Source organism: Myotis daubentonii, chromosome 6, assembly GCF_963259705.1.
Source record: "Myotis daubentonii chromosome 6, mMyoDau2.1, whole genome shotgun sequence".
NCBI classification, from domain to species: domain Eukaryota; kingdom Metazoa; phylum Chordata; class Mammalia; order Chiroptera; family Vespertilionidae; genus Myotis; species Myotis daubentonii.
In genome coordinates this window covers 23,543,143-23,569,567 of record NC_081845.1, presented here as the reverse complement: position 1 = coordinate 23,569,567, position 26,425 = coordinate 23,543,143, and positions in this window count along the sequence as shown.

The following is a 26,425-nucleotide window of genomic DNA, read 5'->3' as shown; positions in this document are numbered from 1 at the left end:
TTGCCCCTCTCCATGGAATCATCTCCATCAACATGAAATATATTGTAATATCTCCCATCTTGAAACAAACCAACTCTCTCTTGACCCCATACCACTATATGTGCCCCATTACTCTGCTCCCATTTACAACAAAATTTCACTAAAGGTTTATCTTTATTTGTCAATTCTAGTTTCTCTTATGCCCCTTCTTTCTTAAACCCAATCACTTCCCTGAAATTGTCTTATCATCACCAACCAAAATCTGCACATTGCCAAGACCCACATAAAGATCCTTGATATTCTTTGGACAGAGCAGGTAGGCTCCCTTCTTAAAACCCTTGCAGCCACTATTTCTTCTTTCTCCAAAGTTTTTCTCAAGAGCTTCACTTTCTTTCAGGCTCTGCTCATGTCACTTTATCAGTGAGGTCTTTCTTAACCACTGTGTTTATATCAGCAACTCTTTACCTGCTGTATTCCTCACTCCCCATCTGAGCATTGTTTTTCTCAATAGTGCTATGGCCACCTGACATACTGTATTAGTGAGGTTAATGATAGAACCTGTAAATATTAGTCCCAACATTTCTGTAGTTTAACACATTTCAGGTACAGTATATCACACATTTCCTTAACAGTTTAATGCTACTGTTCCTGGTTGGTGGGTGGTTTTCCTTCACCTGTGGTTCAGGTACTGAGATTCTTCCATTCTGAGACTCTGCCTTCAGGATCTCAGGGTCTTCTTTATTAAGCAGACAACAGGGGAAGAATAAATGGAGAAGGCACACCAGGTTCTTTCTGGAAGAGATGAGCATCACTTCTGCTCACATTGCATTCAAGAGTTAGTCATGTTTCCCTGGCCAGTTTGTATCAGTGGATAGAGCGTCGGCCTGCGGACTGAAGGGTCCCGGGTTCGATTCCGGTCAAGGGCATGTACCTTGGTTGCGGGCACATCCCCAGTAGGGGGTGTGCAGGAGGCAGCTGATCGATGTTTCTCTCTCATTGATGTTTCTAACTCTCTATCTCTCTCCCTTCTTCTCGGTAAAAAATCAATAAAATATATTAAAAAAAGTTAGTCATGTGGACACAGCTGAATGCGAGGGAGGCCAGGAAATGTAGTCCCTATTGGGCCATTGCCTGCCAGAGACAACTCAACTCTGGGAATGTTGGTGGACAGAGGCCATCTCTGCCACACACAACATACATTTACTTGTTTAATGACAGTGTGTCTTTATTAGAATGCAAGCTCCATGGAAAATGATCTTTTTGTCTCTATCCCATTTGGAACTCCTGGACACAGAATGGTTCCTGCTTCCCTGGTCAACCCCCAGTGAGCATTTGCTTTATTGATTTTTAAAAGGCCATGGATTGGAGGAAGGAAGGGGCTATTGTCAGTGTGGGAGTGGAGTCTAAAAAGATAGTCAGACAGTAAAAGACCATGGTTGTATACATGGTAGCCAGGATAAGCCTGGGCTTCCCTAAAGCATGAACATGCCCAGATCACAGGAAACTGACCAGAACCAAAGCATTTGGACCCATTTTTTTCCATGAAACTATTTGGACAGTAGTTACACACCAGGAATTTCTCTGTTGCCATCCTGTGGCTTTGTAGATAAGCAGCAGTGAATCAACCAGAACCCAAAAATGTAATTCTGTTTGATTTAACTGCTCTTGTATACACATGGCCTATATCCTCCATGGGAAAGTTTTACTTGGTTCAGTGGACTGCGTGTTAAATCTGTGGCATAATTCCAAATTATTTCTTTGGCTTTTTTCCTCTACGTGTTCTCCTAATTTAGGCCTGATCTGCTATTGCACAGGTACATGTAAAGCATGAAATACCATCAATGCACTTTGGGTTGATGTTGTGGGGGTGACTTCAGACCTTAATCCGAGCTCTGACACTCCTATTCAACCCTCCCTCCCCACACACTGCCCCAGTGCCACCATTGAGACCTAACAGTGAATTGGGTGGACTGTGTTTTTGATTTAGGAATTCATGTTGGGTTTCTTTGAAATATAGTATATCCATGATATTTCAAACTAAGAGAAGATACACATGTATATTTGGACAACATGTTGTCAAACATTCAGATGTTTGGAAAAGTTACATAATTGACTGAATACTAGTTATGTTGACATAGTCCCCATATACTTGTAGGTATTTTTAATTGGTCACATACCTTATCTTGGCATCATAAAAATCACCCATAAGATGCACCCTCCAAAATAGGTTATGTAATGGGAATGATCAAAATATGCATAAAATATCAAACCAATATCAGTTGGTTTTACATCTTTTATTAAATACTGGAAGGTATGCTTATTATTTGCAGAGAAATAAATCCAATGGACTTGTCAACTAAAACAATGGGTGTGTGGTTACAAGGATGCCACACAGAGCTGAGAGAGAGAGATAGATAGATAGAGAGAGAGAGAGAGAGAGAGAGAGAGAGAGATTAGTAAATATCTGACAAATCCCTCAAGCTTTTGCTGTGGAGTATTATTGTTTGAAAAATCAAGAAATGTTAGGTTCAATTTATTTTATTAAATAGTTTGCATCTTGAGGCAAAATTCTTTCTGAAACACCAACATGGACTTTGATGTTTATCATATAATTGAAGAATAACTACTTCTACACCCCAGAGTAGGAGATGGGAACAGTGTGGGGCCTCCTTATCCCTGAAGCCTGGGAGTGCCAGGAGGTAACATTGGGATTAAGTGGAATGAAGCTTTGGTTCATGGTAATTTATATTATAAAACCCCCTTGGTCACAATTAGAGTCATACAAATTGATGTTTTTCTACTAAATAAAAGGGAAAAAGCTTAAGGGTAGCATGTGTGAGGATATCTTTTTCCACTTTTTCTTTTTCTGCTAATATTTTTCTTCTCCAAAATACCAGAAATATTATTTAGATTGAGCAGGCTATTTCTCTGAGTTGATTCATTGTAGGGATACTTGTATCTCTTAAGATCTATGACTATTAATACGTAAACTAATTTATTTATTTGTCCCTCTAATAGAAATGTGAACTAGTAATTGGATCATTCAGATGGGAGGTGTTTCTTATCTGTTGGTTTGCTAGGACCACCATAACAAAATACCACAAACTGGGTGGTTTAAACAACAGAAATTTAATGTTTCACAGTTCTGGAGACCAGGAGTCTGCGATAAAGGTGTCAGCAGGGCTGGTTACTTCTGAATCCTGTGAGGGAGAATCTGTTTTGTCTCTCCCCTTGTTTCTGGTGATTTTGCTGGCAATCTTTGGCATTCTCTTGGCTTATAGGATTATCCAGATTTCTGCCTTTTCTTCATATGATATTGTCTGTATGTGCATGTGTGTCCAATCTTCCCCTTCTTATAAGGACACTAGTCATATTTGATTAGAAGGTCACCCTACTCCACTGTGACTTCAACTAATTAATCTGCAACAACCCTATTTCCAAGTAAAGTCACTTCTAAAGTACTGGGGTTAGGACATCCACATATGTGCTTTGTGAAGAAACAATTCATCCCTTAACACTAGCCAACCAGTGATCCCAGAGAAAGGAGAATAGTGGGGAAATCTGGTACGTGATATATATATCTACACACACACACACACACACACACACACACACACACACACACACACACTGAGTGGCCAGATTATTATGACAACCTGACATTTGTAGGCAAATTAGCAATAATTTCACGCTGAAGTTGCTAGAGGGCCAGACCATTATAAATAGGGAAGCAGGTTTACCATGACAGTAGAAGTGATTTTTTCCCCTGAAGATATGGGTAAACAATGCGATTTAACAGCCTTTGAACATGGGAGATATATATATTTTTTCATCATCTTTTACTTTCTTTTTATTGTTGACACTATTACAGATGTTACCATCCCCCTACCTTTGATATTTATATTCTTAATACTGTATATCCCCACCCAGTTTGGGTTTCCTCGGTGATCCATTTTTACCTAAAAAGATTGAAGAAGACAATTCAAATTTCCCTCCCTCATTGAACTTGATTTCTGTTTGTATCTAAGGAGGATAAAAATATCTACTCCTTATCATACCCAACAGGTACATATGAGAACGAGAAGAAATAAAAGATGTTTTAATACTTTGAAAAAACATAATGCATTGTTTCTCTAAGTAGTAGTGTTGTTTTTTGTCAATGATTTCCTAATTAGTTGATTATGAAAATTACCTTTGTACTTATAAATATTCCTGGGTTCATCCTCAGACATTTTGACTCAATAGTTCTGCAGTAGGGCCTAGAAACTATTTTAAGTGTTTTTCAGGTAATTCTGGTGAGTAGCCAGGTTTGGAACTATTGGTCTTGGAAAAATTCTACTTTAAGAATGAGCACTATAGCTCGGCCGGCATGGCTCAGTGGTTGAGCGTCGACCTATGAACCAGTAGGTCACAGTTTGATTCCTGGTCAGGGCACATGCCCAGGTTGTGGGCTTGAGCCCCAGTGGAGGGTGTGCTGGAGGCAGCCAATCAATGATTCTCTTTCACCATTGATGTTTCTACCGCTCCCTCTCCCTTCCTCTCTAAAATCAATAAAAAGATTTTTAAAAAGTATTGTTTTGTTTTTTTTTAAAAAAGAATGAGCACTATCAATAATGTATGTTTAGTATTATTCACATGGAAGGGAAATATTGATGATGGTTCCAATAATGGCACTATCAATTGATTTTAGAAAGGCAGTATATGTTTAGTGGAAAAGTTCTAGGTTCTATACAGCTTGTAAATTAGTCAGGTAACTTCTCTGAGCTTCAATTTCATTACCTGTAAAATGGGGATAAGAATGACCATGTTGCAGGGTTCTTGGGAGAATTAAATTGGATAGCTTCTGGAAAGCCACAGAAATTAAGCATCTTAATTAAAATATTTTTTTCTTACTCTTTTAATACTTTTATTTACTTTGAGTCACTATCTCTAAATTTTTGGAAGTGGAAAACAGTCAAAATTGATTAATTAGAAATATACACAATGCTCCCCTTTGCTTCAGCTTTTACCCTTTTTGATTAATATTTCTTGGATTCAAATGTCTAAATGTGGAATTACGATTGCTGGATGTTTTCAGAGTACACCAGGTCCTGATAGTGCGATATTAAGTTTGTGGAAGAATGGAAATGTTGGCAGTAAATCCTGACTTCTAGGAGAGTGGGTGAGCTAAGAAAAACCCAGTGTGAAGAATGACCCATTAACTTATTAGAAACTTGGGTACACGCTGCAGGGCAGGCCAGAACTGAAGGCATTGGACCATAATGTGGTTAGGTATTAAACTTTGAGTAGCGTGTGGAAGAGGGCTCCATAGTGTGCTGCTGGAATGTATTAAATAAGCATCTGACTTTTAACAAGTCACCATTATTAATTAATGAATGATCTTCCCTTCATAGACTTTTCATGTTATTGGTCTTCCAAAAATGCACTGGTATACTAAGGGCTCTCAAAGTTGGAAAGAAAATAATAGAAAACAGGAGAAAAGTGCAACACTGATTTGCAATTAGTTGAGTCTTAGAGACAGAGCATCAACTTTTTCATTGCTGAAACGAGTCTCTTTCCAAATTAGTTCTGGCACACTTTAAGGTACCCAGGCATTTTAAGAAAATGTGTTTTATTTTACTTTCTTTTTTAATGCACATTAATGGCAGATGTTAGCCCATGTTTCTGTTCCAAAGTCTCTTTTAGAAGATTTCTCTGCCTCTTGGAGTATTCTGCATAAGACCACACAAAACAAGCAGGAAGCCTACTTAGAACACAGACTAACAAACTACAGTTGATCCTTGAACAATGTGGATTTGAGCTGTGCTGGTCCATTTATACATGGATTTTTCCCAACAAATGTATTTTCTCTTCCTTATAATTTTCTTTATAACCTCTTATTTTCTCTAGCTTACTTTGTTGTAAGAATATAATTATAATACATGTAACATAAAATATGGCTATTGGTAAGGCTTCTGGGTCAAGAATAGATTATTGATTGTTAAGTTTTGGGGAGTCAAGTTATATGCAGATTTTTTTTTTAATTGCTTAAAGTATTACAAAGGGTATTACATATGTGTCCATTTTTTCCCCCCGCCCTAGACAGTCCCCTAGCCTCCCCTATCCCCCGGTGTCTTATTGGTTATGTTATGCTTATATGCATGCATACAAGTCCTTTGGTTGATCTCTTACCCCCCTACCTCCTGCACCCACCCTCCCCGGCCTTCCCACTGCAGTTTGACAATCTGTTTAAGGCAGCTCTGCCTCTGTATCTATTATTGTTCAAAAGTTTATAATGGTCTCTATTATCCATGAATGAGTGAGATCATGTGGTATTTTTCCTTCATTGACTCTATATGCAGATTTTTGACTGCATGGGGATCGGCCTCCCTAAACCACACGTTATTCAAGAGTCAACTGTATTTAATTATTGTTCAAAATTAATTATAATTTGGCTACGAAACTTCAAATATTATGGAACCTTCCTTTGTGTGTGTGTGTGTGAATCCTTACCCGAGGATATTTTTCCATCGATTTTCAGAGAGAGTGTAAGGGAAAGGGAGAGAGAAGGGAGAGAAAGAGAGAAACATTGATGTGAGAGACACACATCGACTGGTTGCCTCCCACACGCACCCCAAGGGCCCCTTCCATTTTTATTGAGTAGTTCTTGTGTGCATTTCAGAAGTGACTGCTCAGTCTTTTTGTGTGTGATCCATAATAATGGATGGATATTAAAAGCGTCACCAGGTTTTTCTCCAGCTATAGACACAGCCTATAATGGTCTTGCATTCTCACTGGCACGTAAGGGCAAAGGGATAATTTTTTGTAAAAAAATACAAAAAAAAAAAAACACAGAGAAAGGAGTAGACAATCTTTGTAAGAAGACTCTGAATTAAAGCAATTTATTTTTTTCTCTATATCCACAGGGGCAACATAAGTAGGACCACTAGATACGCTGAGAAGAGTTGACAATGCCAAAGGCTGAAATTTTCAGAGTAGAACAAGGTAGCAATCAATGTGAGGCACGTTCTGAGATGAAACAAATCAATGTACGATACATATGCATTCAGCCAAAATATTTGGGGTGTCTCCCACAAGGGAGAGAAAGTTGATCATTGAATATTTTGAGTGGGACTCTGGTTGACTAGGTGGCCTGACATTTGTCTTTAGATGGGAGAGGTCCAAGTCAGTGCTTCTCAAAGAGTTTACAAAGGAAAACCCACAAGGGAGCTGAGCCCGTCATAGGCTAATAAAATAAATGTTGAGCTTAGCTGTTGATCTGGCCAGTAGCCAGAATAGCAGTAGCAGGGAGCTTTTCAGGTCAGGCTCAGACATGAAAAGCAGAGAAGCCGGGACTCTTGCAGCTTATCCACGTCCCAAAGGTTGACCTCATAGGTTGGAGGTAGAAGAAAATCATATCCCAGAACAGTTGCTAGAGTTTTACTTCTAGATACTCAAAGGCTTAGAAAAATCAGAGTTTAATTTTCTTGATTTCAGAAAAACAGAATTACTGATTAAACAAGACCATGGTTGTCCTACTTCTAGAAGTGACCAAATACTGGGAATGCTGTAAGGGCAACTCTGCAATGCAAATTGGTGCGATGGGTACCTCTTGCTCAGATGTCTGCTATAAAATGCCAATGAATGTTTAAAATTGTACTATGGCTGTGTGTTTTGGGGGGTGAAGGGAGAGGTTTTCCTGGTTTCATGGGTGGAAATAATAACTCTTAAGTTCAGCATTGTCTGGATAATCATTTCTTATTATTCTCAAGTAAAATACATTTTCTGCTACAACATCTCATTTCTTCACTGTTGAACAGGTTCATTCATTCATTCATTCATTCACTCAACACTTCTTTCAACATTTAATCTTGGCAATCAGTGTCTAGCAGCCATGGTGGTTGCATGTACACCCGCCGATTATACAATTATAACCGGTTACATTTACATGTATTGTTTCCCTGTGCCTGGATGTTTAATTCCATTTAGATGGATATAGAATGTAAATATGGGGGCCAGTTATAGATGAAAGCTTTTCTTCTTAGGATGAAGGATTTTGGCGATGTAACAGCATCAATTATTTCTAAGAAAAACCACAACATAACAGGCTGCTTTCCAACAACGTGAACTGAAGAAAAAGATTTATTTATGGGTTACTAGCCCTCATGATATAGCTGGACAATTCATCTTTTCACAAAGAAATCTCAGGAGAACCTGCCTGATTTCTAATCTCCTCACATCCACAAAGATCGGATCCATCCAACATCATATTTACTTTGTAAAAGCCTCTCAGCCATGTATAACTTTTCTGGAGCATAAACCTCAAAATACTTTCCATGCCTCCAATGCAACATTAAACTCAAAGAAAACTTGAAAGCAGTGTCAAGGAAAAATAAAGAACTGTTTAAATTCTGCCTTTTTTTTTTTTTCTAATTTGGAAAGCAGCAGTCCTTACTGGCTGAGACTAGAACTTGTCTTGCCTAGTGTAACAATAGCCTGTGTTTATTTGGCTTATAATGTGCTAAATGCTTCACACAAGTTAAGTCATGTAATCCTCACAATAAGCCTAAGAGATTGACACTATTTCTTTCCTTATTTACAGATTAGGATCTAGAGGTGCAGTGGCTTCTAGATCCTAGAGTGGCCAAGGACTCAGTGCTAGCAAATGCAATTTTGAGGTATGACCTCCGACAGCCTAGCTCCAGAGTCTGTGCTTTTGACCTCTACCCTAGGCTTCTAGGGGCAAATGTGCTAGTTCACTTCCTACTCTCCTGTCTTGATTTATTGCCAGCCACGATTTACCTTGTTGGAAATGAAAAGCAAGTTAAAGTTAAAATGTCAGAACTAAAATGAGGCACAATGTTCTTATTACTCATTGGTTAAGGGCTCTAGTGTGTAAGTGCATTGTGGGGTTGAAATAAGGAGATGGGGAGGCAGAAAACAGAAAGCTATGTTGGCTAGTTGCCAGCCCAGAATATGATAATATAAATGTGAGCCCTCTAAATTTAATAAATAATAGGCCTGGCTCTTAGCTAATTGACTTATCTTAAAGTTTACCCTGGTGGTGTTGCTGGTGGTGGTAATAGTGGGAGGGGTATAGTGAGAGGAGAAGGAGGGGGGAGAGAGAGAGAGAGAGAGAGAGAGAGAGAGAGAGAGAGAGAGAGAGAGAGAGAGGCATGCGCTGTGGGATGAATTCAGATCAGATAATCTTCAAGAACAGAGGGATATGGTAAATCTAGGGGGAATGGCAGAATGAAAGCATGTGGGTTTTTTTTAAGACTTAGGGGAGTTGGAACTAATTGTTGGTGCAGCTTGAGACAGTTCTCATTTCTGGAGGGATAGAAATGTGTGTGAGGAGCATTAGGTGTTTCTGGTGTTGAAAAGGAAAGTGCAGGCAGTTGGGCTGTGTCTGGAGCCAGGCTCCCATTGGCAACCTCTGAACGCTCAAAAGGACCCTAGTCAGCTCAGTCAGCATGGCTCCGTCATTGAGCGTCGACCTATGAACCACTGAGAGTCGACCTATGAACCAAGAGGTCACCGTTTGATTCCTGGTCAGGGCACATGCCCTGCTTGTGGGCTTGTTCACCAGTGTGGGACTTGCAGGAGGCAGTTGATCAATGATTCTCTCTCATCATTAATGTTTCTATCTCTATCTCCCTCTCCCTTCCTCTCTGAAATCATTAAAAGTATATTAAAAAAAAGGACCATACTCAGAAGTGGTTCCCCCAATAGAAGGCTTTTTTAGTTTTGCTGTGCAAAGAAAGGAAGAGAGCTGAGGAAGAAATGAGGCCTTCATGTGGCTTCCAGAAATATCCATGCCGGTCAGCAGGTCTGGGTCCTGCACACATCACACACATTACATTAATCCCCTGGAAAGCATAGTCTACCCCTTCTGGAAGCTTCGTCGCTTTGTCTGGCCAGCGGCGCTATAAATGGAGATTCTGGGCTCTGAGTGAAAAGTGGAGCATTAGATGTGTTACTTTTTGTTACCTGCACAGCAAACAGACTTCAAATAAAGAGACTTCTGTACATCCATATGTCCCTGATATGTGCTCGGCAGCCATTTCTATTTAAGGAACATGAACATCTTCATTGCCTGGAAAGGCCTTTACGTGACCTGTAAGAAGTTGGCCTCAAATCTGGCAAGCCAGCTTCCAAACAAGCTTAATATCCTAAGTAAAGAAAGAAGTCCAATGTTTGTTTTATTTCTTCATTAATATCTACAATGTTTGCCTTTTGCCATTCAGGTTTTAAATAAATATACTTAGTAATGGACATTTACGTCACTTAATTTTCTCCCCAGAGTACGTATTTTGAGCCTATGAACTGTGCTCAGGAGACAGTGCTTTGAAGGATGCCCTTGTTGGGACCTTGCTGCTTAGCGATAACGTTCCCGTGGGTCAGCATTGTCCCCACCTCCTTTCTGGCCAGACAATTCCATCCTGTCAGTGCTTCTCTGAAGGCTCAGAACAGGTAAAGAGATGAGGGGGAGACCTGGTGTAGCACAAGGAACCAGCTCAGTGCTGGGGTTCCATTGTCCTGAGGACCAAGCCCACCTCCACCACCGACTGGGTCTGAGACCTCGGGTAACTCCTTTAATCCCTACGAGGCTCGGTTATCTTACTGGGGAAACAATGCTCACACGTTCTTCACAGGCTTGTGGTTAAGATTAAACTCTTCTCTTCTCTCCCAATTCTCACGTTTGCTTGGATAACTCCTGCCCAACCTTCAGTTCCCAGCTGAGATGTCACTTCCTCCAGAAGTCTTCCCTGACTTTGTCTGGGTAGGATACTCCTATGGGCCTTGACTTCACTTTTTTCTGCTGTCGTAGCTCTTTTCATGCCATATCACATTGTGTCTCTTGCCCATTAAACTGCAAGCTCTGTGAGGACAGGAATCAGATGTCTTGCATCTGCCATATAGCATAGCGCCTGGGCTCATTGTCTGCTCCTGATATTTGTGGAATGGAATGGAATTAACACCATGTAAAATACTTAGCATGTGTGTGTGGCCTATGGTGGCAGTCCCCTTCCCATCTTTGCTCTTTCTTGAACACATCACAACTGTAGGTAGACTAGTAATACTCTTAACAGCCGTTTGTAGACACAGCTGGGTTTTCCTTTTGCCCAAACTGATGCCTAAAGCTAGAACTTCTTCATTTCTCTGTCTCCAGAGGCTCATTTCTGTATAACATTGCCTCCTTTTTTGAAGCAAATAGCCTTCTTTTAAAGATTTCCTGAAAATTTATTAAAAACTGTTTAACGAGATCCTCTGAGAGTGTCTCATTAAACACTCATTAAACCCTTAGGAGCCAAGCAGGATCTGGCGGTTAGGTGATAAGACCCTGGATAAGGAAATCTCAGTGGTGGGGAGAAAAGAAGAGGTCACAGTTCAATGGGTTAGATTTGGGTCGTGAGGAGGTCAAACCAGGGACAGGGAGAGAGAGCTGACACAAAGAATGCTGACCTCAGCATACGTTTAGCAAGCTAAAATATTGAACATCAGATGATATGTTGTGGTTCATCACTCATACTTGCTTCTGAATAAAAAGGCCAAGAAAGAGGAAAAGGTAAGGCAAAGAGGAAATAAAAGGCAGCTGCTGACCCACCATTTAACCTTGACCCCAAATAGGGCCTGTCTTGAAACAATGGTGATGCTGATTTTCCCCATATTGCTTGGCCATAATTAGGTCATTGTGACTCACCTGGGCCTGCCCATTCTTATCACCTTCCCCTTTCTGCTGACAAAGGAAAGCTTTTTTGATTGTTGCAAAACTTGGCTGGGTTTGAAACATTTATGATTTTTTGAGAAGAAGTTTAGTTCTATTGTCAGTTCTAAGTTATGTTGACTTCTTTAATAGTAATGATTTAACTTCATGGTGAAAATGGCTGCAAGATGGTAATTCAAGTAATTCTCAGGCTACTTAAAGTAATCCCCACCTGTTCCCATGGATTATGGGGAAATTCACTGAGGAAAGAAAAAGGGAAAGAGAACAGAAAGATAACTCTACATACCCTCAGAGGAGGAAAAATTAAGGAGGTTTTCTGTAGCTTAAGTTAATAAACATAGTTCAAACTACTTACACTTAGAGCTAGGTCTTAAGAAAAGACAGAAGTTGGACTGCAGGGGGATCTAGCTGAGGGGCTGAGGGGTGAGTACTTGGGTGTTGGAGCAAATGGAGTGCATTTATTCAGTGGTGATGTGAAGAGTAGGGAATGGACCAGCCAGAATGGCCCAGCTCTCCTTCCCTTGCTTTAGTCACATTTCCCAAATACTTGTTTCTTTTTGTGTGTGTGTCTCACCAGTTTTATGTATACTACCAAGTAAACTGATCTTCTTTATGTATTTGTGTATTCCAAGGACTGCAGCCCCTAATACAATAGTCACCATTGTTAGCCCCTGATATTCTCATATTTTTACTGACTCAGTGTACTTTCCTACCCTGTGTTTCTTGAAATGTCACCTTAGAGATTTGCTTCTCTGTGCTTAAGGCATTACATCTGGTTTCCAACACAAACACTTCCATTGACCAACTCCTTTAGCTCTTATCAGTTTATTACCTCTGTAAATTAGCCTGCTTGATATCCCAGATCTGGGTATAGAGAGATGGGTGGGGGTGAATGGGAAGAGGAAGGTAATTTGGGAATCTGGAATTCTTCATGTGAAAAGTGCAGGGCAAGGTAGGCAGAATGTGTTGTGATCAGAGTAAGAACTGGATGCCAGATGTAGCCTGGAGTTTGGCCAAAGAGCACAGAGAGGAGACTCATGGGTCTTCCAGAAAGGAGTGACCCTGCCTCATACCACCCCCCTCCCCCGTCCCCCCCCCCCCGTCACCCCCCTTCCCCCCGCTACACCCGTGGACTGCTCTCCTCTTTAGATTAGGAATGAGTAGCACTTGTCTGACTACCTAGCTGGATTGTTCTTTCTCCTACAGTGAGAAGAATGTTCTAATGCCTTTGATATCCTAATCATTTAAAAATATATATTATTTAAAAGATCGAAGATTGAGGGATATTCTCACCAATCTATACTGGAAACAGAGCCCAAATGTCAAGGTTCCCTGTCAAGAGATGAAGGCAAGAAACAGGAAACTATGAGCTTTTCATCTAAAGGAGTCACCTTGGTTACCCCTTAGCTCTCCACAGTTTGAGGGCCAAGGAGGTGAGTGTAAGAGAGGGAATTTAGGAGGGAGGGAAAGATCAGACAGTCTATGGCCATGTCTGTGGCATTCTCCAGGTTGGGCAGAATCCCGGAGGGAAAGTGCACGTCTCCCAATTTTGGATATCATTTGGTTGTGAGGCCTGTTGTCCTGTCAAGTTCCTCAGCTTCTCTAGGTCAGGCCTCTGTGTCCTGCTTCCTTGTTATTATTGTGTCGCTAACACTCCTTAGTATTACGCAGTTACTTGCTCGTATTCATTGTTTAACAAATAATGGTAAACACACCAATTTCTTACTAAATCAAAGCATACTTTTCTAACCACAATATTCTATAAAATGTAAATAAGTTAACCAAAGTATAAATGAGAATCAGGATCTACTCTGTCTCCATTTTCACCATTTGGATTAATGGTGAGGCAAACATAATAAAGCTTGCAATTCTGTTCCCAGCTTAAATTTTCATTTATTCAGTCAACAGATATACAGTGGATGCCAGGTCAGTACCTGGCACAGAGCAGGGCACAGCAGGGTGCAAACTAAAATCTGTACTCCTCCTTTAGGCACATATGGTCTATTGGGAAAGAAGAAATTAATCAAATAATCCCACCTGTTTGTGATTACTAACTGTGATATCTGCTAAGAAGGGAAAATGCTCTCCACTCTTTTATTTATTTATTTATTATTTATTTTTTTATTGTTTTATTGCTTAAAGTATTACAAAGAGTATTACATGTCTCCTTTTATTCCCCGCCCTTGACAATCCCCTCACCTCCCCTACCCCCAGTGTCTTATGTCCATTGGTTATGCTTATATGCATGCATACAAGTCCTTCGGTTGATCTCTTACCCCCTCCACTCTTTTATTTTCCTGCAAAGGATAGGAATGGGGTACTGATTTCAAAGCAATGCCAAGCTCTGGCTCAAACAAGCTGGGCTCCATGGAGACCCACATTGAAAGGTTATTCTTTCTGCTATAAAATTGGAAAGAGGAGAAAGGATGAAATCAATGGCTGAAAACTTGATTGGACAGTAAGAATTTTATTAGACTCAGGACAATATTCTTTTGCCTAATAAAGCTGCTAGTAATCCTCTTCTTGGGTCACCGAGTGTTCAAGTTAAAATGACAGGACTATGGCTCTACATCTATGAGGTTTAGGCATTTTTAAGATCCATCCTTGGAGAAAAATTAACTTTATAAAGGCTCCACTGAATTTCAGTTGTATTAAACTGCTTTTCTTTCATCAGGAATAACATTTAATTCGCTAAAATGAGGACTGGTAGTAAAAAAAATTAATTACAATAATTAGTGTAACAGCCAAAATAAAAATATAATTAAAAGAATAATGGCTATAAAACATTTTAGCCCTTCAGTGGGATTTTAAAAGTGTCTTTAATAAATTCTAAGGAAGTTAGAGTTCCAAATATTATGGCAAAATGATCAATTCTCAGTACATATTAGGTGATGATATTTTGTTTAAATTTCAGAGTTTATACAATAACTTCATTATATATAGAGGTGGCCATCCAGAATTATTCATACCTAAAGCAGAGAAGAGGAAATTGATTTGAAGACTAAATGTTATTACTTCCTGTATTATCATATTATAAAATTTTAGAACTCTAAATTAATCATGTTTACATTTATAAGTGTTTACTCATGTTGGTTTTTCTCTTCAGGCTGTAAAAACTTCACTTTTCCTTTCTCCTGATAACAGACCCCCACACCCACTGTCTCTTTATTGCTTACTTGTCCCTTTGTTACTTGGCACACTATTCTGTATAAGTTGATTTCAAAGGTCTGCAAACTATTAACACAGAAAATTAACTTGTAATTTATCTTAGTGATAGATCCTTAATGGATATTTTCCTCTTATTCATCATGATGAACTGTGTCTGTAAGAGGCATTAATTTAGTGCTCAAATGAGGGGTTAAGCCACAACTACACATGTTAAAGTGAGCTCATTTGGTAATATCTCCTGGATCTGTTTTAATAACTTCTTTAGCATTTCTAGCTGTCTAGGATGACATTTTATTTTTAGGCTGAATTTACACTAAATTTACATTTACACTAATCCAGAAGGTGTGGACATTCACAGGCCACCAGTCACTGAAGTCACTAATGCATGTTTGGCAATGCCTACCATCCTTTGCATTATCCAACCTCCATCCTATGTGCAGAAGGAATGACTTGCTTTCCAAAAGATGGAAGAGGAAGGTGGTTTTCAACCATATGAGTAGTAACAGGTTATAAGGACTTGGTCTTCACATGGGATCTTATTTCTTTAATCACAGGCCATGCCTATGACTTGCTATTTTTGTAGCTTGACAAGGTTTCAGATAACCAATCAACAGTAGACCTGGTTCCTCAAAGAGCTTATATCATGCTTGGCAGCAAGCCTTATGTCTTAGATTTCTGTGCCCACACTCCCTCTAACCCTAGTGATGATCAAGCCCAGCTTGATACTTTAAAGGATTAATATATTGAAATGGTAAACTAATTCCATCTAAAGTGCTAGTGCCAGTAACGATTTAACATTTTACCATTTCTAGATAAACACTGAGTTTTAACTGGACCTTATTCCATTGCAATGTTCTATAAGTTCATTACATCAGTATCCCCTGGAGGGCTTGTTAAAAGGTGGAACAGATTTCTGAATCCTTCCTCCAAAGTATTCAACTCAGTCTCTATGAGATGGGGCCCAAGAATTTCATTTCTAACAAGTTCGAAGGTGATGCAAAAGCTGCTGGTATGGAACCCACATCATGAGAACAACTGTCCTCCTGGCTCTCAGACCTGGCTACACATCAGAATTGCCCTGGTAGCTTCTAAAAAAAATTACTAGTGAGTGACTGAGCCTCACTTCCTGAGATTGTAATTTAGTTGGTTTTAGATGGGGCTTGGGTATGATATACTAGGTATATATTCCTCACCTGAGGATATATTTATTGATTTTTAGAGAGAGAGAGAGAAAGGGACAGAGGGAGAGAGAGAGAGAGAGAGAGAGAGAGAGAGAGAGAGAGAGAGAGAGAGAGAAACATACATTGATGTGAAAGAGCAACATTGATCAGTTGCCTCCCATACTTGTGCCCATTGAGGATCAAACCCACAAACAACCTAAGTAATGTGCCCTGACTGCAAATCAAACCTGCAACCTTTTAGTGTATGGGATGATGATCCAACCAACTGAGCCATCCAGTCAGGGTGGTAACAATATTTTTAAAAGCTTCCAAGGCTGCTATCATGCAGCAGGGTTGAGAACAAATGCCTTAATGCAAAAGCAGGAACAAGTGGGAATTATAGACATTGGGGCTTGGCCAGAGTAGACATGCTTTCCTTTCCCCCACTCCCTTTTGGTGGCATAGGGAACAAAACATGCATTCAATTGTCACCTGATGTGACATGTAGGCTGGTTTGCATCATTTTAATTTGATGAACGATAAAGCTGAGGTTCAGGAAAATTACAGTGATTTGCTCACATTGAGCAAGAAGATAAGAGAAGCTTAGTGCTCCCTCTTTCTTCATGGAACATCCCCAATTAGTCCCTGATATAGTAGAAGGCCAAGACCTGGCATTTCAGGTTTCTCTCTTGGGTTGCCCTGTGGCTTGACACTGTGCAGTGGCTTTTGAAACACATGACTAAGTCTGTGTTATGTAGAGACATTTGATTTATTTTAGAGAAACTTGGCATCAAACGAAGTTACGATTTTCACTTGCAAGTCTTGTGTGTTTGTCAAGAAGATGCACTTAAAAAATAATCTAATCTCCCGTGTTTGCCTTCAAGTGATGAGAAAACATGCACATGAATTCAGTTTAATGATGAATCACCAGCTTAACAAGGTCCTTGATTTGACTGACTCAGTCGGTATATGATTCATGTGTTGTTGGATTTACATTGTTTGAAAATGGATTGCTGTGGCTCCTGTGGCTGTTCAATTTTCTTCTAAATTTTTGAAAACTATTGTTTATAGTTAAAAAAAACCTATAACTGGTGAAAAGTGAAATTTTACACACATATGCACACATATTATCTCATTTTAACTCTTAATACAGTTTCACAAAGTCAATAAAAACTGTGGAAATGATTGGTTTGAATTTTATCCCCTTTTACTTCTCCAAACTTCTATTGATGAAGATATTGTTGATCAGTAAAATGGTTAAAAGGACTCTAGTAGGTATGCAAAGAGATTATGTAGTTTTTTAAGCAAATGATTAATTTATAATTTATCTGAAAGAATTGAGTGTGGTAGATATCATCATATCAACTCAATGAAAACAATTTGTGAACAGCAATAAGTCTGCTAAAGCAATCTGGAAAATCTTTAAATTTTTTCTGATTAAGACATATCTCACTATACACAGGCCGTTATCTTCAATTTTCCCAGAATATTTTTTGGTGTATTTGTTTTCTGGTCTATAGTAGATAGAGACTTAGTTGCAAATAACAGAAATCCAAAATAAACTCTTTGAAGCAAAAAAAGAAACGTTTGAATCCAGGGGCCTAAGTTTGGTTTCAAAACTCTGACTTTCTCCATCTTGCTTCTTTTTACTTCTCTGCATGTTGCCCTCATTTTAATCTATTACTTATATAGGATAGTTTATTCCTTAAGGTTGGAAAGATAGGCCATTTGTTGATTTTATTCTGTGGAGTGCTTGTTCAAATCTTTTGCCCATTTTTCTACTGGGTTGTCTTTTTTTATATGGATTTATAGGGATTCTTTATATATTCTGGATATAAGACTACTCAAATGCACACACATAAAGGGTGTCCCAAAATTCATGCAATAAGTAATTTTGATAGAAAACACAGGTTTATAATTAAAAATTGTACATTTTTTATTGATTCATAAAGTATACAGTATAGGGTTATGTATGGAATAGCATATTGGGTAAATGGCCTCCACAGCTTTGCTGGCACATATGCACTCTTTTGCTGAAATTTTCCATGACCATTTTGCATAAATGTGGCTGAATTACGATGAGGCTCATTTTCATCTTGATGGCTTGGTTAATCGACAAAATTGTCGCATTTGGGGTTCAGAAAATCCACAAGTTGAGAAACAAATGCATCCACAACGTGTCACTGTTTGGTGTGGATTTTAGGCTGCAGGCACCATTGGACCATTCTTCTTCGAAAATGCGGCTGCTCAGGCAATAACAAAAGAGTGCGTATGTGCAGCAAAGCTGTGGAGGCCATTTACCCGATATGCTATTCCATACATAACCATATACTGTATCCTTTATGAATCAATAAAAAATGTACAATTTTTAATTATAAACCTGTGTTTTCTATCAAAATTACTTCTTGCGTGAATTTTGGGACACCCTTTATTTGTAGCTTGTTTTTTTTTTTAATAGTCTGAATGGTAGCATGAGGTGAAGAGAAGTTCTAATTTTATTGTATTTCAATTTACCACTCTTACCTTTTATCATTAGTGCTTTGTGCATCTGCTTTAAGATTCTCTTGGGTATTCTCGGCCCTTTGCATCTTCCTATACATTTCACAATCATCTTATCAATTTCCATAAATAGCTTGCTGGTGTTGGATTACTTTGCATTAAAATTTTAAGAAGACCTGTTTTAGGGAATCATTTTAGGGTGAGATTTATGGATTGAAGGAGCCAGTATGTAGGGCTGAGGGTTGGGGTTGGTGGGGAGAGAGAGAATTATGGCTCTAGAGCAAAGGGAACGTACTGTGCAAAGGCTCACAATATATAAGAACTTGGCCAAGTCAAGAAATTGCAAGGTGGCCTGTGTGGTAGAAGGAAAGGGTCTGAGGTGAAGCTGGAGTGTGGGCCAAAGCCCAGATCCCACAGTCTGGAAGGCCATTGCAAGGAGCTTGGATGAACAAGTGATGAGAAGACTTAGAAATCATTGATTAGAATTGTTGTATTATTTGCTTGGTTTTTTTTTTTTGTTAAAAAAAGATTTTACTTTGGCATTTATTCTACTTTTTTTAAAAAGTAGGTAATTTAACTCAAAAAGCCCTCAGAAAATGACAAGGCAATAATTTGATTCTCTTTGACTAAAAACAAAAGTATAATATGAATTATGACAGATTCTTTGACTCAAATTTGGGCTGAATACATCCATGGGTGCTTTGTGAATCCATTTAACTCCCACAATCCCCTGTATTTGAACTCAGTGGGCTAAATAATTTCTTTGAAAAGTAGGCAAAAATGTTCCCCACATGACTCAGTAGATGTTCACCTCATGTACCTTCTCTTCTGGTTCACTAGGAAGAATCACAAAAGAGATGAATCAATCAACTATAAATGGAGGAGTGTGGATCTGTGCCCATTATCCTCAAGCATCCATGGAAACACTTGCAGCTTAGAACCCTTTTCAAATGGCCTTTTGTTGTTTCAAAATGACTACATGTTTGTGAATGCTTCAAAGAATCTTTGCTATTCTCTAGAAAGAATGCAGCTGCCTTAGCAATCCCAACACTGCTCCATGTAGAAATGAGTCCAAACTGTTACATTAATGTTAAAATGAGCAACTTTTAAAATAGCACTTTACATTAGTGGTTACCTATGACTCTAGAAAGTAAATCTTTCTTACCTTGTCTTAATACCATAAAGAATGCAGTTCAAGCCCTGGCTGGTTTGGCGTAGTGGATAGAGCATCAGCCCACAGATTGAAGGGTCCTGGGTTTGATTCTGGTCAAGGGCACATGCCTTGGCTGCAGGCTCAAGGCATCAATGTTTCTCTCTCACATCAATGCTGGTCTCTGTCTCTCCCCTTCCCTTCTATTCTCTCTAAAAATCAATGGAAAAATATCCTTGGGCGAGAATTAACAACAACAACTAAAACGAATGCAGTTCAAGAAACTGTTGAGTAACTTTATTGACAAGTTATATTGTCAGTAAAGAATGCAAAGATGACCCACACTCCAAGCTGAAAAAAAAAACACAACCACCCTAATATTAAGGGCCTTTTCTATTCTATAGCACAAAAGAGTAGGGTGCTCTTACAGAAAATGATGTGGGGCAAGGTGAGGAGATGGAAGAATGAAACAGGAGTAAGAGAATAATAAAAATCCAGTAAACTGTGTGACTTGCGTACATTTTTTCCCCAACAAAACAAGTAATTGTAGTCAAGCTAAAGCAATTTAATTCCAATCATGGAATTTGTTCTTGAGCTTCTCCCTGATAACAGGTGGCCACATTTGTTACAGGATCAGAGGGAAAGGAGCCAGTAGAAACCGCTTCTGGCACCTTCTGACCATCTGCAGTTACCTCTTAGATTGCTATGAAATGACAGCCTCCCATCTGTAAAATAAAGTTTTCTTTTAAAAAGTTAGTAAGAGGAAGAGAGAAGCAGTGAGAAGAAAAAAATGAGGGCTCCTGCAAAACTAGCCTTTGAGTCAGAGAGGCACAGAGAAGCCATTGGAGGATTAAAGGCGACCTTCTTGGAGGACACGCTGCTCTTCTCCAAGACCTTCATCACACTGCCCCAGCAACGCGGCAGCCAGTCACAAGGCTGAGGCCATGTGAGTGCTGGGACGGGGAGTCTGCAGGCCCAGTGCTTGCTTGGTAGCATGCACTAAAGCCCTGCTCGTGTATTGTCCTGCATCTGGGCTGAGTTACAAGGCAACTCTGCCTCCACTAAGAAACGACTGGAACTTAGATTTAACTTTTCTGTGATCCCAGGGCTGTTCCTCTAGCAGCTGCATAAGCAGTACTAGATCTAAGTATCTGTTTTCTAGAAGGGCTGTTGTGAGGATTATGTATAACATGTCCAGAACTGTGCCTGGAGTTAGCCAAGTTTTGATAAATGGTAGTGATGATGATAATATTGATGATGATGGTGGTGGTGGTGGTGATAAGGAAGAGGAGGGGAAGGAAAGGAGGAGGAAGAGAGAGAGGAGAAGGATAATGATGAGGAGGAAGATAATGATGATTACAAGAACCAAGCAATGGCTAAGGCTGGCTTTTTACCTAAATGTTGGATGAATCCAGCTCACTACACAGGTGAAAATATTTTCTTCATGGCATTGAATTAAACCAGGCATTACAATGCAACCCCTTTTTTTTTTATAAGATTTTACACACACACACACACACACACACACACACACACACACACACACTCACACTCACACACTGTCATTTCTAACGTCATATTTAAATTCATAAAAACAAAGAATGGCAGTTTTCAAACAAGATCAATTTATTACAAAATACATTTGAGTGGATAAAATAATTTAAAATTTAAATTAGATTTTCTTTACTTACAAATAGGTTTTTTTTTTTTTTTTTTTTTTTTTTTTTTTTTTTTTTTTTTTAGAATGAGAGAATTTGCCATATGTAGGGCATTTTCAACATTCTGAAAGAACAGGAAATCATGTAACAAAATTAGTAGGTAATCTTAGCTTTTAGCTATTTTCTGCATCAAAAAATAAAATCAATAAATATTTTTGCAGGTGGAGTGTTACAAAAATGTTAAGTCATGCATCATTCAAGTTTACTCCTTATAGTATCTTTTCAAAGAAGTCCTCAGATGAAGGGATTAGCTTCATGGTGGTGGGTAGGAAAACTGAGGATCAGAGAGAGTACAGAACAAACTTGTAGTTTTCATTTTAGAAATCCCCTGGTGAGCAATATAATATAATATTATACATATATATTTAGATTGTATATAACATTTTATAAATTATATATAAAAATTATAAATTATATACAAGGTGGGCAAAAGTAGATTTACTGTTGTGAGTATGTGAAACACAGTTTATTTTTATATTATTAATTATTGTATTATTTGTCATACTAACAATTGTAAACCTGCATTTGCCACACCCTATATATAAATTATATATTCTAAATGTAGAATATGTATATTCTAAGATTATATTGCAAGTTCAAAGTAATTTGCACTACTCCTATTGCTGCTCATTTCTCCTTTAGTACTTACCAAGTAGCATTATAATTAACTATGGCCCAGTGCATGAATTCGTGCACCTTGAAAGGAACTGTGGGCTGTGAGGCTGCAATGGGCACAGGGTTGGGTCTAGGCCCATTCTCCGCAACCCCGCCTGGCCCCTCCTGCCACGGCCCCTCATCTCCTGTCTGCCAGCAGCCTCACTCCCGCTGCCGCCACTCGCACATGCTGACTGCACTGGCTCCACTCACACCTGCTGAGAGTGCAGAGCGATTAGGGCTGGCACCAGTAGCAGGTGTGAATGGTGGCTCTGGTGCCAGCAGCAGGTGTGAGTGCTGGGTGGGACCACGGCTCGCGGGAGCAAAGAATTTTCAGTAATAACCAGAGGCTCGCCCTCATGACAGCAACCAGTGCCCCGCCTTGGTCTGGTGCCCCCTCTCACCTGCTCCACCATCCTGCTGTGGCCAATGCCCACCATATTCCATGCATGCCCCCTGGAGGTCAGCGCATGTCATAGTGACCGGTTATTCAGTTCTTCTGCTGTTCAGGTTATTTGCATATTAGGCTTTTATTATATAGGATTGTTTTCCATTGGACCGTGAGTTCTTTGCACTTTATCAGTGTGGGATGTGGTGGAGGGCCTGGGGAGGAAAATTATAAAAGTTAATTCATAATTTATTTACTTGGCCGAGTTCAGTTTGGCACATAGTAAGTGCTCAATGAGTGCTTGAATGAATAATTGAGTAAATGATTGAATGGAAAATACTTTTAAGAGACTTCCAAATACCTATCTCAGAATGAGAAGAAGCAACATGCTTTCCTTTATAATTTCCCCCCAAGTACAAAATTTGGCCTATGGGTGGCTTAGGTAAGGCTGGTAGCAGCCCACAACATTCCAGGACTGTGTTATCTTCTAACTGAGTTGCTGTGAATGTCATCTAAAGCAGGTGGCAAACAGTATGAGACCAAATTCCAACACTATTATAAGCCAGCGGGTACCATTATGAAGGGGTGGGGGGAGAAAGCTTTGAGCAAATTAAATAATACATGTCAAGATTTCTTTCAAGTTTATTAACTCCTTAAAATTAAGAAAGTTATAATTTTGAAAAAGCTTTTCTTTGCAAATTGTATAGTGACAGTTGAGCACATAGCCATAAAATCGGCAATTAAGATTACTGGGAGAATAAAAATTCGCATGTAAGGTTATTAGAACTTTTGAATGAGTAATGTACTCATAGAAATAAAGGTTTACTGCAGAAAACTTATAAACAAGTTTATCGTCTGTATAATAGATGTTCTTGCTGCATGCTCAGCCTACTGAAAAATAAGATGGAAAAGACACTCGAAACATGTTCTCTTTCACATTCCTTGATTATGTCTTGTTTGCCTCAAATCTTTATCAATGGGTAGGGTAATGTCTGGAAACTTTCCGTTCTGTATCTTGAGATACAAATATTTTCCTCCTTATGGTTTGCAGATTGCTATCAGCTGTAAATCATCACAGGCAACATTTCAGGACTAAAGAAAAAAATGAAGAAATGAAGCCTGAATATAGGACGTGGATAATCTCTTTCAAGTATCATTCTTTCAAGTCAGGCATTTTTAGTGGGTTTGTCAGTGAAAATTAATTCATGAAACATTTCCATGATTCAGAATCTGCCCTGTCAAATGAGTAGGAGACTTGGACCGTCCCCAAAAGCAGGACAGCAATGTCTATTACGGTATGTTTCAAGGGAGAGCCTCTTTGAGTAGAAAGCCATGACTATTCAGAGCAGAGAACTACAACCATGGCAGGGAGTCCATGCCCTTGGGCAGAGTACCTACAGCCTAATTTCCGTTGCTGATCATTTTCATGCCATTGGGTTTGTTGATTGTCTCTTGGTGGCACAAGAAAAATCTGGGCAGGAGAAAAAAGAAAAATTACAGAAAAGAAACTTAAACCTAATTAATTCCATTAGGCCTTACCTTCCATAAGGTGACAACAAATTAACTTTAAGTTAGTCTATCAGTGTTCAGGCTCTAGCTCTGACACCTGAAAACCTTGAGTAAGTCATTTAGACACTCTGAGGCTTCATTTCTCCCTCTGTTCTATCAACTAATAGGATTATCTCAAACATTAAATGAGATAACATATATACAATTGCTTTCTGAAATATAAAAGGTTGAGTAGGTGTAAGGAATTATCTTTCTAAGTTATAGTTAACTATATCTTGTGTGCTATGTTAAAAACCTTCATAAGATTTTTTTTTTTTTTTTTTTTTTTTACGAAATTAACAACCTCCTCAATTTCTTCTTTTTGACACATCTATTTACCTTAAAGAAGATTCTTTGGTAATCTGGTTAGGAAATTTTCAAAGCAGCAATAGGATGATTTTATTTCTCTTGAGCTTCTACAATCATTGTGTAAGAAATGTCTTCTGGGCCTTTGTCACAACCCCATAGAATTGGACAAGAAGCCAATAGACCTAGCCAGGTCTGTGTCCAAATCCATCATGAGGTGTATGACTTTGGGCAGGTCCTGTTACCTTTCTGAGCTTGTTTCCCAAAAAATAATAAAAATTAAAAGAAAGAAATAGTGCTATCTAACTTGTTTTTCTCACAGAATTGTTATGGAAAGCAAATGAGAAAATGGACATAGACCCTTTAGTGAGCTATAATAAAACCCTTCTCAAGCATAACTTTCTGCATTATTTCGCTGACATTACTAATAATAGTTTGTCATACTGTAAATGAACTTGACTACAATAACACTAGCTTTTCAGTGTTGTTGTTTTTTTCAAATATACAGTTAAAGCCATTGTATCAGTGTTGTATATAAAGACCAAAAATAGAACTAAAGTATATACCATCTTAGCTTTAGCCAAATAGCTACTCAAAATGTAAGTGGAATGCATTATCTCAAAGTATTAGATAATGGGCCATTAGCTGCTTGACTATTATTGCTAAACATAGTTTCCTCTGTATATAAAATTGTTTCAGAGTTATAAGTAATCATTTTAAACTTTAAAACAACTTGGCTTATTTTATACCACCTAAGATGAAATGGAAAAGGATAAATTTCCCAGAAAAATCAGACAACCAATACAAATAACTTAACACCATACTCCATCTATTAAAGTTCATGGCATTATTTAGTTTCCTGCTAAAGTTCATGCCATTTCTGAATCAAATCATCCAAAAGGCTCTTTGGGCCTGGGATTATCCAATAATTCATATAATTAGTGAGTATCAAATTTTCTTTGTGCTATGCTGATATAGGTAAAATTAGTTTCAGAACAAAGAAGTATTCACAGAAAGAACATCACATAAGGAAAATTATTTTTCCCCCCTCAAATAATCTGGGTCTTTGACATGTTTCATTTATGAAGAAAAAGCGTTTAGTAAATTAAAATTACATGTTCATCTTTTCTCTCCTGTGTGCTTCTAAAATAGTTTAATGCTAAAATTCCTTGAGGTGATATTCTGACAGGAAACATATTCTGTTACCAAAAGTTATATACCATATGCTATTGGGCACCCCGATACTGAATAGTTTTCATTGGACTTTGTAGGAAAGAGTCACAAGCAATATCAGAATGTTTTGAAACTTAACTGGGAACCAAGTAGAATGTTAAGTAAACTGGAAGGCTCATTTTGAATGTGCCAGTTCACATCAGTTCAGTTCTGGGTAGCAAGAGTTAGTGATTTCCCTTGTTACCAACCAAACACTTTCCAATCTCTCTCTCTTTAATAAATAGTGCCAGGCATGAAGACTTAATTCTCCCATCTATCTCCCTTGCCATCAATGGTATGAGGAAGATTAGCTAACAGCTCACAAAATAGTACAGAATTCAGGAAAGAGAGTAAAGCATGATGGTGGCAAAGCAGAGTGTCTTCTGCTGAACCCTAAAAAGAAGAAACAACCCTGGCAATCTGAGATCGAAATGTTTCAAACACAGTGTGGATTGTGGCCATGGGGTAAGAGCCTCTTGTAGGCAATAATTTACCAATGACATTTGAGGGAGAGACCAATAAATGTGGTTAAAATGCACTTTGGTTATGGGTATATATGAAAGTCACAAAACTGATTGCATCATTGAACTACTCTGTGAGATAGAAAATTAAATATAGTATTTGGGTTATCAAAGATAGTAAATAACTGGGGCTCACATATGAATCTGCCAATAAGCTCTAAACTGGCCATCAAGAGTTCTCAACTTCGATTTCCAATGCTAAGCTGCCTATAAAATAAAGATCACATAGTACAGATTCAGTGAAGCCAGAAATTGGCCACAAGAATGCTTCATGTGATGAACACGAAGCAGGATTTGTCAACTGGGTTCTTCCATTTGAAGGTGAGTCTCTTTTTGTAAAAAAAATATTTTTATTGATTTCAGAAAGGAAGATAGAAACATCAGTGATGAGAGAGAATCATTGATTGGCTGCCTC